This window comes from Coturnix japonica, chromosome 1 (assembly GCF_001577835.2).
Source record: "Coturnix japonica isolate 7356 chromosome 1, Coturnix japonica 2.1, whole genome shotgun sequence".
Taxonomy (NCBI): domain Eukaryota; kingdom Metazoa; phylum Chordata; class Aves; order Galliformes; family Phasianidae; genus Coturnix; species Coturnix japonica.
In genome coordinates this window covers 169,749,670-169,761,948 of record NC_029516.1, presented here as the reverse complement: position 1 = coordinate 169,761,948, position 12,279 = coordinate 169,749,670, and the positions used below count along the sequence as shown (strand labels likewise).

General features: G+C 37.6%; 1 protein-coding gene across 23 annotated transcripts in view; it reads left to right on the top strand.

The window, feature by feature from the left end:
• The window catches only part of DLG2 (discs large MAGUK scaffold protein 2), a 964,547-nt gene that overhangs the window by 441,566 nt on the left and 510,702 nt on the right, over positions 1-12,279 (top strand). The gene's annotated exons all lie outside the window — the stretch shown is intronic.

The following is a 12,279-nucleotide window of genomic DNA, read 5'->3' as shown; positions in this document are numbered from 1 at the left end:
AAACTGCCAGTGTTACATTTCTTTAGGCACTTTTGTTTCCAGTGATCAACAGAAATTTCCATTCATCTGATTTGTATCACATAAATTTCTGCATATTTGAGACATACCATTCAAAACTTTCCAAAAGCCAGTCAGAACAGTTTATTGGGGCTTTTTGAACTATGAATTTTTCATCCTGTTTCTGAATGTTCTTCAGTATTCCACTTTCTTCACAGCAGTATTGCACAAACATGGCTGCACTGAATAACAGCTAAATCTGGGGCATGCTGCCTCTCTACTTGTATTGTGCCCTCCCAGGGAAAGTGCCTGCAATTTAGATATTTTGCTCTCTTGTGTGGGATATGGAACTGCTGAAATTCTGCTCGGGGGACATAGAACAAATGCTGAAGTCAAAATACAGCTTGTCAGCTCTGGTTTTATGACTGAGAAGACACTGGTGTTTGGAGTGGGATAAAACTGTCAGGAAACTCCAATGAGAGCTGTCTGAAAGCTGAAAAAGGAAAGGCTGACTCGTTCTTCCTCTGTTTGCTGGCTACAGGTCAGGACATTTGCTGCAAAGGGAATCTGTGTGTAAATCAAAGTCACAACTTTGCTTGTACTGAGGGATCCCATAATTCCTGTGTCACTTAGACTGTCAGCCTGATCCAGCCTTCAAGCATATCGCATGGGCATGGGGGTGGCCCCCTGACACAGTGGGGTTAAATTAGCTGCCTGACTTACCTGTATTTCACAGTGGGATCTGCAGCAGCACCGTGCACCTCTCAATGAATTTCTAAGGCGGTCTTTTGTGTTTAATGGCTTCAAAGAGCCCTGATGACAGGATGGCATTCCAAAGCATGTATTTCATGGAATTGAATCATAGAATGGTAGAACAGTAGTATCACCGATCCACAGAATCATAGAATGGTTTGGATTGGGAGGGATGTCAGAGCCGCCTGGTTTCACCAACTCTGCTGTGGGCTGGTTGCCACTCAACAAATAAGGCCCAGGGCCAACCTAACACTGAGCACCTCCAGGGACAAGGCATCCACAGTTTCTCTGGGCAGCCTATGCCAGGGCCTCACCATGCTCTGGATAAAAGTCTTCCTCTTAAAATCTGATCTAAATCTTCCCTCTTTTTGTTTAAAATCATTCCTCCTTGTTGTATCATTATCATATTGTGTAAAAAAGTAAGTCTTGTTTTTTATAATCCTCTTTTAAGTACTTAAAGGCTGCAATGAAGTCTCACTATTATTGTGCTTAACAGTATAACAAACTGAAAATGTTGAGCATGAAAATAATATAACAAAGATGTTTTGAAATCAAAGGATAATCCCAAGGCTGAGCCACATGTCCACCTTAATAACCTTACTTTTTTACTCTGCCAAACTCCAGTCACTTATGAAAAAGTTGACCGCTTCCATGCATTTGTGTTCACTTGGAAAGAAACCTGTGAAGTTGGTGCAATTAGAAAGCTCCCCTCCAGAGTGACTGCAAAATAATTTGCACCACAACCATCTCTGGAAGCCCTAAGAGTTATTTATACCCTGTCTGTTTAAGTAGAGTGCTTGGTACCATCAACCTGCCCTCACTCTAAAGTTCCTAGTAAGTATCACAGTGTGCAGCTTGAGGTTTTTATCACAGACTTGCATCATTACAGCTAGAAGTTTAGTGAATATTTGAGATTCAGAAGGATAAACCATTGACCTGTGTCTACCACCATATTTGTAAGTACACTGTTGCAGGGATTTTTGAAAGACTTTCTAATCCTCAACACAAGGATTCAGCCCTTCTTTATGAACAAATGTGCAATTCAGATGCTTGATGTATCTTGTTGCATAGTACAAATGTATCTTATAATGGATTCTGAGTTGTTTGTACAAATTAGTTAAGAACTTGTCTGTAGTTTCACTTTCTGGATTATATACTTTGATGTAGTCCACAATTATCCTAGTGAAGTTAGTCTTTATTGGATACTTCAAAGAGATTGGGTTTTGTCAGATACCAAGCTGTAAAGCAAATTTTCTTTAAGATCTCAGCAATTTTATATGCTGAATAATCAGAAATATGGTCCTCAGCCATTCTGAATATGTCTTTGAGACACTCAGGTACTACCTATGCTAAAAATTCTTTGGGAGTGTGAATACTGGCTAGATAAGTCTTGTTATCTTTTGAGTCCCTATACCTTGGAGGACAGTAGCCAGATTATTTCCTGTTGAAAGATAATAATAAGAAAGAACAGCTATGATGAAAAGAGGTGCCTCTTTTTATTGTGACTTCTACTTTTGTACCCTTAGATTTCTTCATGAACTGTCAGGTGGCATCTTCTATGCACTCAACACAGTCATTGTATGTGCTAAATGTTAGAAAGCTGCAAGCTTCTGCTAAAGGTTGATCTACCTATTAGTGTGGAAAAGATAACATTTGCAATAGCTTCAGCAACTTTGAATGTCAAACACAGAAGTTTAAAAGGAAGTTTTTGGTTACGTCAGTGAATTAACATTTGGGAAAATGTTAGCACCTCAGCAGTTCTTTGCAAGAGTTGACATACTGAGATGATAAATGTTCTTTACAATTTGTGAAGGTAAGGAAATTGTGCTTTTTTAGTCCACAGAATGAAAATGTACGTTAATATACTGAAATAGTTGTACTGCACTTTCCCCTATCTTACACTAGATGGTGCGATTAGCTCAGAGTCCTTTGATCAGACTATTACAGCTTCAGGAACGTGATACTGAGGTCTTTATATAGCGTAGAAAGTGCTAGTTCAGTAAAAATGCCTTGTTAGAAATCAGGTGCCTTCAGAAGCACTGGTGTGTTGAGAAATCTGAGTACAACATAGACGAACCTGGAATTTAGACAAGCAAGCTCTGTCTCCAAAAGATGTGATCTCCTCTTTCCCTTCCTCCTAGGAATATCGCTAATCAGTGTTCATTAAATGATGGAAACCTCTGGCTTCTGAATGAACCTTATTAGCATTATTGTGATATTAGATATCTTTTTCTTTTAAGTAAACTCCTATTTCTTTAAATAAGCCTAGAATTAAAAATCCATACAAGGATCTTGGATCTCTGTGGTTTCTTGCATATTTTAAATGCCAAGCTATTCCTGTTGCCTATCTCTGTTTCCCAATTTAAAGCAAGGTTTAAGTGTAAGCCTCAATGGCGGTTGTTTAAAAATAAGTAGCATGTAAATCACTGTTATTATCTTATCCTAAGCTATTTTTAAATGAGGAAGTTCAGTTGTCTCAGTTATTTCTTCTTTGATTGCCCTACTCTGTAAAAGGAAAGGAGATGCTCTGTGTACTCCTCCTGCCAGGCCTTGCTCTCATGTAGCTCAGAATGGTTGCTACCACCTTGTACAAAGTGAGAACTAATGGAATGAATTTCTAGTGGGATAGAGGGAAAATCCTCTCCATACAAAGCAAATGAGCAGTTTGTTTCCTTAGAGGTCTTTGTAGTTGAGCTTAGAAGTGAATAACACTTGTGTAAATTGTTTTCCAGAAAATTTCCTTATCCCATTAGAAAAGTATGTTGATTCCATTAATTCTTCTTTGTTAGTGATGGCAAAAGCCCCTCTCTTACCAGTTATTTGTGGTCTCCCATATGGAGTGTGGAAAAGACAATGCCACTTGATCATGATTTCTGCTCAAAACCAGGTTTCCTTTTCTCAACTCTCTTCTTCTGGTGAGTGCATAGAGTGCTCCTATCATTCTTTCTATCTGCCTGAGTGCAGGAAGGTCATTCCTGCAGAAGCTGCTTGAATTTGGATGTCCCCTTTTATGTCTCTAATGAAACAGCCTTCATCACCTCTGAAGCCTTTTTTGTCCCTGCATGAGTCAGATCTTATGATGGCAGCTGCTGTGCTTTTCTGACAAACTTACTAAGAGGGCGAAGAGTCTCTAAGGATAATCTCGGATTATTAATTAATCTGTGTATAATTCCTTAGTCTGAGCTTCCTGTAAACTGTCACAAAGAGTAGCATTTTTTGGTTTAAAAAGGAAGATTGGGTAAAATCTATTTATTTTTATGAATTAATACACTTTTAAAGGGTAGATAAGAGCAGGATACGGAGAAATGGTTTTAAGTTGGAGGAGGGAAGATTTAGGTTGGATATCAGGAGGAACTTCTTTACAGAGATAGTGGTGAGGTTCTGGAACAGGCTGCCCAAAGAGGCTGTGGATGCACCATCACTGGAGGAGTTCAAGGACAGGATGGATGGGGCCCTGGGCAGCCTGGTCTAGTATGGAGGTTGATGGCCCTGCCTGTGGCCAGGAGTTTGGAGATTCATGATCCTTGAGGTCCCTGACATCCCAGGCCATTCTATGATTCTGTGATTCTTTAATACAGTCTTCAATAAAAGCTGAGTTCAAAAGCACACTTGGAAAGATAAGATCAAAACATTTTATACTTTTTGTTGTTGTTCTTCTTCAGATCAACAGCTCTATTTCTCAATTTGAAAAGTTCTGGGAGTATGATTTTCTATTTTTTTTTCTACTGAATTCTGTATTAAAGTGCACAAAGTCATGCACTGGTCACACATACAATGAAAACAACAAAGTCCAAGACTCATGATGTGGCAGGGGATCACTTGAGCTGTTGATTAAGTCAAGAAGTAGCCACATAGAGCTTAAAAACAGTACTGCATGATAGACTTGTGGAGCTTATTTTAGCAGTTGGAGGAAAGTCTTCTGCTCCTGTAAATACCTCCACCTACCAGGAAACCAGAGTTAGACTGCAACTTTCAGTGTTACCCTGCCGTATTCTCCTGTGTCAATGTAGTTTCTAATGATTTTATGGAGAGTGTCTAAATGTGACAAGGAGCCTTACTTGTTTTTGGAAGAACCTGAACATCCATCATCATCTTGCTGTGGAAGAATATGTTGGCAGAGGTGAAGTTCCCATAGGGAAGTGGATAAGGCTGAATTATTTTTTTAAGTTTCTGTGATTCAGGTGTGACAAGTAAATGAGGCTGTGCCATATCACATGCTTTCATTGTTTAGTGAGGCTCCTAAGGGTAGCGAAGGCCTATGAGTAGTTGATGTTGTGGTAGATTTGAGGAACAGAACTCTGAAGTTTTCTCTTGCAGTTGCAAAATTAATTGAGGTTATGTAGAGGACACATTAATGTATGCACAGATATATTAGCAACCCATCTAAAATTTGATCTGGCATCCTTTTCTGTGCTTACACTGACTACATTTCATAAGTACAGCTGATCTGCATGAAGCATTTTTTAGCCCCAGGGTAGCTCAGCCCAGTAGCAGTGATCTTATAGTAATACTTTTGATCTCTTCCCTCCTAGCTTCCTCGCCTTTGTGATGTTGTTGTGATTTTATTGTGCGTGTTTTTTTCCCTCCCCTTTTTAATATGCAGTTATTGGCAAAGCCCCATACTGCAGTCTATATCTGCTAGTGGATTTTCACTGAATATTCAGTAGGTTGCTTCATTAAGATACGATGCTTGTTACATGTTTAATCAGATACTGCTTTTCTCTTATCTCTTACAGTAACAGCAGATAGGCGTATATCATAGATCTGTATCTGTGATCTGCATTTTTTAATATAAAAATGCAATTGGATTAAGATGAAACAAAGGGAAAAGACAAATAGGCCTATGCTTGTTCCTGCTCATAGAAAAGTACCAAAAAGAGCTCTGAATTTCAATTTCATTTTCTTTCCAGGCAAAATATGCAGCTTATAAATCAATAGAAGAATATTTTGTTTTTGTTTTTCAGTTTCATGTGGCAGGGATGTCTTCCATTTTTTTGCCATCTCATTCTGAAGCACATCCTAAAATGATGCAAAATTTGAATGTCAAACGAGGAATGGTGTCAATCTTTTTGTCATCATACCTAGATGTGCTGCTCTGTATGCTGGACTTTTTTAGCCGTGGATTTCTGACTGATGACTTTCCCCATGGTATATGTTGCTGCAGACAGCATCTTGTTATCCTTCTGGCTTCTGATAGAATTAAAAAGAAACCACATAAAATTGCCTCTCTCGGTGTGTGATTTAATTGGAAAAATCTTGACAAGTTAAGGTAAACCTCAGGCCTTGCAATTTCTTCAGGTTTTTTTTTTTTGACAAAATAAAAGGCGTGTTCCTCCCTCCCTCCCCCCAAGCACAGCAAATTCTGTCAGTGTCTACCAACCCATTATCTGTTGTTGGGTTTGCCTGGAGAATAAAGAAGGGAATTTTCAAAGGAATTTGGAAATATTTTCAGGCAATGGATACTGTTTATTTTAGAAAGGCCTTCTAGGTATTGCAGGTCTTTTCAAATGTTAATTTGAATTGCAGTTTCAGGAGCCTTGCTCTGTTTCTGATCTGCTGAGTGCTTTATGTGTTAGTATTAATTAGCTGTTACATCTCCCATTCTTTTAAGGTCTCAGATTTTTCTTTAAGGACAATCTTGCTCATTATTATTATTATTATTATTATTATTATTATTATTATTATTATTATTATTATTATTATTATTATTTTATTGAAAGTCTGATGTATTGCAAATATTTCTGGCGAAGTCTGCTTATAATCCAGAAGATGAGAGATTCCAGGAATCCTTTTTGTCTTTCAATTATGTTTTGCATAGAATAAGCTACTCCATGGTTCACTGATCTGGTTTTCACTTCATGCATTGCTCGTATAACATTCTCATAGAATATCAAATAAACCAAGAATAGAGGTACTATTGTAAAGGTGCTTGAATATTTATATATATATAATTATTATCTGGATTAAATAAATGAAATATATCAAATAAATTAATTGAATCGTTACTAGATCTTACAGACATAAGATTTGTGTGTTCTCTCAGTTCCTTTCCTGAGTCTGTAACTACAAAAATATCAGTTTATTTGTATGGCATCTGTAACAGTGCTTGCCACCTTTCCAAGTGTTTCATGACCTACTCATGAGAAGTGCAATAAAGCATCTTGACGTTATTAGTCAGACTGTACAAGGAGGGATTTTTCTCTGAAGTGTCAGACAGGTTTAACACCAATTGTTTTCCTGAGCTCAGCAGCTGAAATGGCCTTCTGTCAAACTTCAGCTACTGCTGACACTCGGGAATGTACTCTCCATTTTACATAAAGCATTAAATGGCCATAACACCTTTTCACTAAGAAATTACCTCATAATTCACTCATTACAACAAAGATCAATGCATTTATACATCCAGTGATGTTCCACGTGAAAAAATGCTTTTTTTTTTTTTCTTTTTTTTTTTTTTTTTTTTTTTCAGTATCAGATGTTAAAAATACAAAGCAGAAGTTTGCATATGGATCCTACAATTCAGCTTTTAGCATGAAGAAATAAAATTGATGTGGCCAAGCCTTCAAACTATATGGAGGGAAATCTTGCCAGCCTCACTAAGAGGTGCTCAGGTTAATTTGTGCTTTGTTTCTAAGTGCTTTCTTTTATAACTCTTGTTTCTTGTGGCTCCTATTTCATCTTGTGATAATAATGTTTTGTGAAGTGTGGAGCTGAGAAAAAAACAGATTTCTGGCATCTAGATAAAAAAATATCTTCCTGAAAAGGCCATTATTTTCCATCTATTCTCAGTTTAAATATGAGCTTTAGGGATTATTATTATGTAGAATGTTGGTACCATTCGCTAACTGTAGCTTCTGAGAATGATTTTTCAAATGAAAAATCCTTTTAGCCTTTTAGTTCCCTGCAAAATATCTATGTCAGCAGACCATGTGAGTTGCTTTCTAATAATTTCTTAGTAACAGTAGAACTACCCCATCTGAAACAGTTGGGGAAAATGTCGTGAAAGTCTGCAGCTGTGATGACTCAGGCGACTTCTTCCAAATCTGCCCTGTTTACTGCCCTGATCTCCCATAGCACCTCCTGTTGTCATGTCTTTTCTGTTGCTGTTAATTTCTTCTCCATACCTAGTCACTGTAACATTATCCTGCTATATCACTCTTTTGTTGTTGTCGTTGTTTGTTTTTCTGAATTGCCTTCAGAATCCATTCCTTTATTTCTCCTTTGGATCTTCCTCACTTTTCTGTTATATTCATTCCGATGCCTACACAAGGATTTTGTTAATACTGTAAGCCACTCACAAAGTAAACGTTTGAAATAGGTAGTCGTTAACACATAATGATTGATGCCCTTCTTGTTCTGGATGATTGTATTTTCATTGATCAATTTGCTTTTTGGCTGCTTTGAGTGGAGCTCTCCTTCCTCATTCTCCAGCATGATCTTTATGAACAGTTTCTGTTGATTTCTCTTACAACTGTAAGGTATTTCCCCCTCATCTCAAGCAAAGGCAAAGTGAACTACACTGGGATATCATCAAGTCTGGTGGTCACAGCCCACTGAAATGGCAGCACTCTGGACACCTTTCAGTCTTTTAAGTCTTACAGATACTCTGAGCAATGTCAGGTGGAATTCATTTTTTAACTCCATCAGACTCAAGCATGCTATATTACACTTTTTATATACTGAATGAAAACAGAATACTTCTTTTAGACACATTAGATTGAGAATTTAGCTTATTAGATTAAAATGTTTAATGCAGAAAATAACTGTTTCTCAAGGAAAATGTAAATCTTTGATTTTTCAAAGCCTCTTTTCCATTTTGGTTATGATAAATGTCTTCATGGAATGCTGCATTGGATTTGATCTTCCTTTAGTGGTAGAACTTTGTGCTTCCAAATCTAAAATGCATTAAACCTGATAAATGACTTAATAAAATGGCTGCAGTTGATAACATTGGAAGGACTGAAAATAATGTTTTCAACAAATAAAGAAGTTTCTATTTTGAAGTCTGTGTCACAAACTGTGCCTTTCGTCAAATAGAGGAGCAAATTCCAAGCAGGGAAACAGAGTTTTTTTGTGACAGTATGCAGTATGTGAGTATCAAGGCTTATATTAATTACTGGTAATCGGCTAAAGTAGTGCAAAATAAACAGCTTAGCACTCTTGGAGTGTTAATAACATCAGCCAACCTCTGAAGATCTCACTTGCATCTGATATCACATTTCAGTTGCTGCCGTTTCCTGTTGAGCACTCCATAGGCAGTTGGTTTCTTCTACTACTTTTGCATCAAATCTGCAAACTAAGCAGTTCTGAGTTAGATGTTTTAGGTGAGACTGGGCTATCTTCACACTGCTTATGTTCAGACTTTGTCTTCTGTATTGAAATGACATTACTTTTTTCAGTATCTTGGACAACATGACATTTAGTTAAAGAGTAGGAATGTATACAGGTAAGTGCAAACAAGGGTGCTTCTATGCTGCATATGCTGTACTAATGGCTGTAATGGCCTCTGAGAAACAAATCTCAATAGAAACAGCCAAGACAGGTTATCAATATGGAAAATGCTATTTATCTACACCTTCATATATACACTGGGATTAGTATGTGGCTTTAATTTTAATCCTGTCTCTATTTAAGAGTATTAGCTAGACCACAGGATCTACTAAACACTATTACCTCTAATACTATTGAAGAAATGGAGCTGCATGTGTCTACGAAATGTCAACATTTATTTTCCTAAACTTGGTGGAAAAAAAGTTTAGGGCAAAGTGTTAGAACAGCAGTGTGTCATCATGCTGTTACTATTTTAAAGAAGAAGTTTTGGGATTTAATTTGCTTCCCATGTTCTCCTTTAGCAATTTGCCTACTGGGAATTCCCATGCTCAAGCTTTAAGAGAACTGTGCATGTCTGTGCTTTGGGGCTATACCTTTCTCATTTGGAACACAGCAAAGGCAAAGTCTTTTGACAGCACAGATGTAGAGAAGCAGGGTAGGTATATATGCCAGCAAAGACTGATCTGTACATCCTTACCAGATTAGTTTAAAAACTTTACAGATTCAGCTGGACTGTGGAGATGACAGATATTTGTGGCATTCCATAACTTTTCCAGCACTGGTTTTATCATGGCACAATTTGTTCTCATATTTTCTCACTGAAGCGGAACAGTTCATCAGCTGAGTTCCTATGGCAGGTCATTATCTCAAACCGGGGGGAATTTGAGACAGTTCAGAGCTACCCCAATGCAATGGAGTAAAGAAACAGCCTGAGAAAAATGCAATCAGGGCTTTTTCCTATTTCTGTCTTCCAGCCTCACTCTCATTCTCCTTTCCTTTTTGTTTCTTGTTTCCATGTGAAGTATGTAGTGGGGGAAGATGTAACCATGAACAAGTCAGCAAAGAGCTTATGAGACTCTTTGGTACACCTTATCACTTTTGTTTGGGAAAAGTTAGGACCAATTAACTGATTAGAGGAACTGATAGAGGAACAGGAACGTCTTGCTTGTAAGTGAATGGTATATAAGATGTATGTTGAACACAATAAAGAGAATTATTTTGATGCTACGAGAAACTAAGAGAGCTCTCTAACTCAACTGAGCACCGACAGTATGTGACATTTATCCTGAGCTGGAAGGGGCAAGAGGTGGGCAAGGGTCTCTCTGCTGTTGGAGTTTATGGCACAAGGGTTTTGAAAGAAAATATATTTTACAAACAGTTAAGGCTGAGTGCCCATGAGAACAGAGAGAGGCAGATGGTGGCTAAAGCATTCTGCACATAGGTATGTGTGTTTAGGAATAAAGGGGCATAAACCATTAAAACTGAAAGGAGGTATATTAAAAGTTTGGGACCTACTTGACAGCTTGCTTTGACATTGTAATTTTTCAGCTGCTTGTGCCCAGATAACTGATGCATTTCCAGTGTTACTTAAGTATAAACCTTTTGACAGTGTGGTAATATCAGAGGTGAATATGCTAAAGTATCTGCCATAAACCTGGTAGCACAACATGCACACAACCTTTTTTTTGTTTATAACTCAGTTACAACTATCTTAATAGGGATTATTCTGGCAATTGAAAACCAGGTTTTACTCAAGTTATTCAATTAAGCTGAAATTGCCTGTAATGTAGTGCCATAATTGTAGTTGAGGCATCACTGGAAGATGGTAAGTAGGTGAGATACTAATTAAATTCTTCTGAACTCCAGTAATTTAATATTCAAAAGGAGGCTGAGCCCATATAGAAGCTTGCTCATTGCATTGCCACAGGGGATTACAGGGGGAGAAACCTTGATAAAAATAGCAGCTTCTAAACGAATTTTGCTGGTCTTGCGTGACTGAAATTTGGGGTTTGTTAGTATTGCTCTTCTGTTCTAGATACAAACACAGCGGGCCTGATCTGGCTGGGGGTGAACTCTCTGTAGACTTCAGTAAGATCATGTGTATGGGTTGAGCACAAAATTTTCCCAAACACTGCTAAACTGAGGGATGACTGTTGTGTTTACATATAATCTTGAAAAACTGGATTCTTTTACATTTGGGCTTTTGGGGAAAGTAGCTTTCAGCCTAATATAAGTAGGAATACAGCTCCCTTTGATTTTCAAAGCACTGTAAGCCACAAACTCTTATAAATTCTTTTTGAAAATCTCATCTGATAATAAAATGAGAGGTGTGGGAGAGAATGAAATTCATCCCTTCTCAGAATTGCCCTCCTGTAGAAAGGCTCAGAACACAGTATCTTTGCTATGTCGTGATTACTGACCAGGTTATTAGTGCAGTCCTTCCAGGCCCCTAAATACATCAAAGCAAATTTTCCACTGCCCTTCTCATTACAGCTATCAGTAATGATCTGAGCAAGACTGGTCTGGAGATTCCTCCCTAGATGCATATTCTTTCCAAGCCTCTTAATTCAATCTGAATGATGATGATGATAATTTAGGTTATAGTATTACCCAGGGGCTGAGTGCAGAGTAGGGTTCTATTGTCCTAAGCGTAAGAAAAGCATAAATAAAAGCATGTGATATCTCAGACTTACATAGGCTAAAAACACTACAAAAGAGCAGAAATTAATAGGAATCCCTCTGTATACTCAAATTATGTCTAATAATCAGTCTACTATAATCAAAATGTAACTACTTTTTAACTATCATATAATTCCTGCATCATTTCTTTAGCTAGAGTCGTTCATGTCTCGGGGCTGAATTATAGACCAGTGGTATCTTATTACATTTATTGGCTTTCTCCCATTAGTACTGCACAGATGCTTTGCCTCTTGCTGAGTGAGAAACACATGGACAAATATACTATACACATTTTGAAGGAAAAAAAAAGAAAAAGAGAGTTGGTGGTGATTTAAAATGGTTCTGGGAATGGAGTCCCTTTTTAACTAAAGAGACCAAAACAGAAATGGTCTACCCAGAGTAGAAATTAACCCCCTTACTAACACACTATTGCTTACTAAATGTGTTAATTAATTAATGGCCTTAATTTAATTCTCCGCATGTGTTGAACTGAGTTGATGAGTGTTACTATACTTTCAA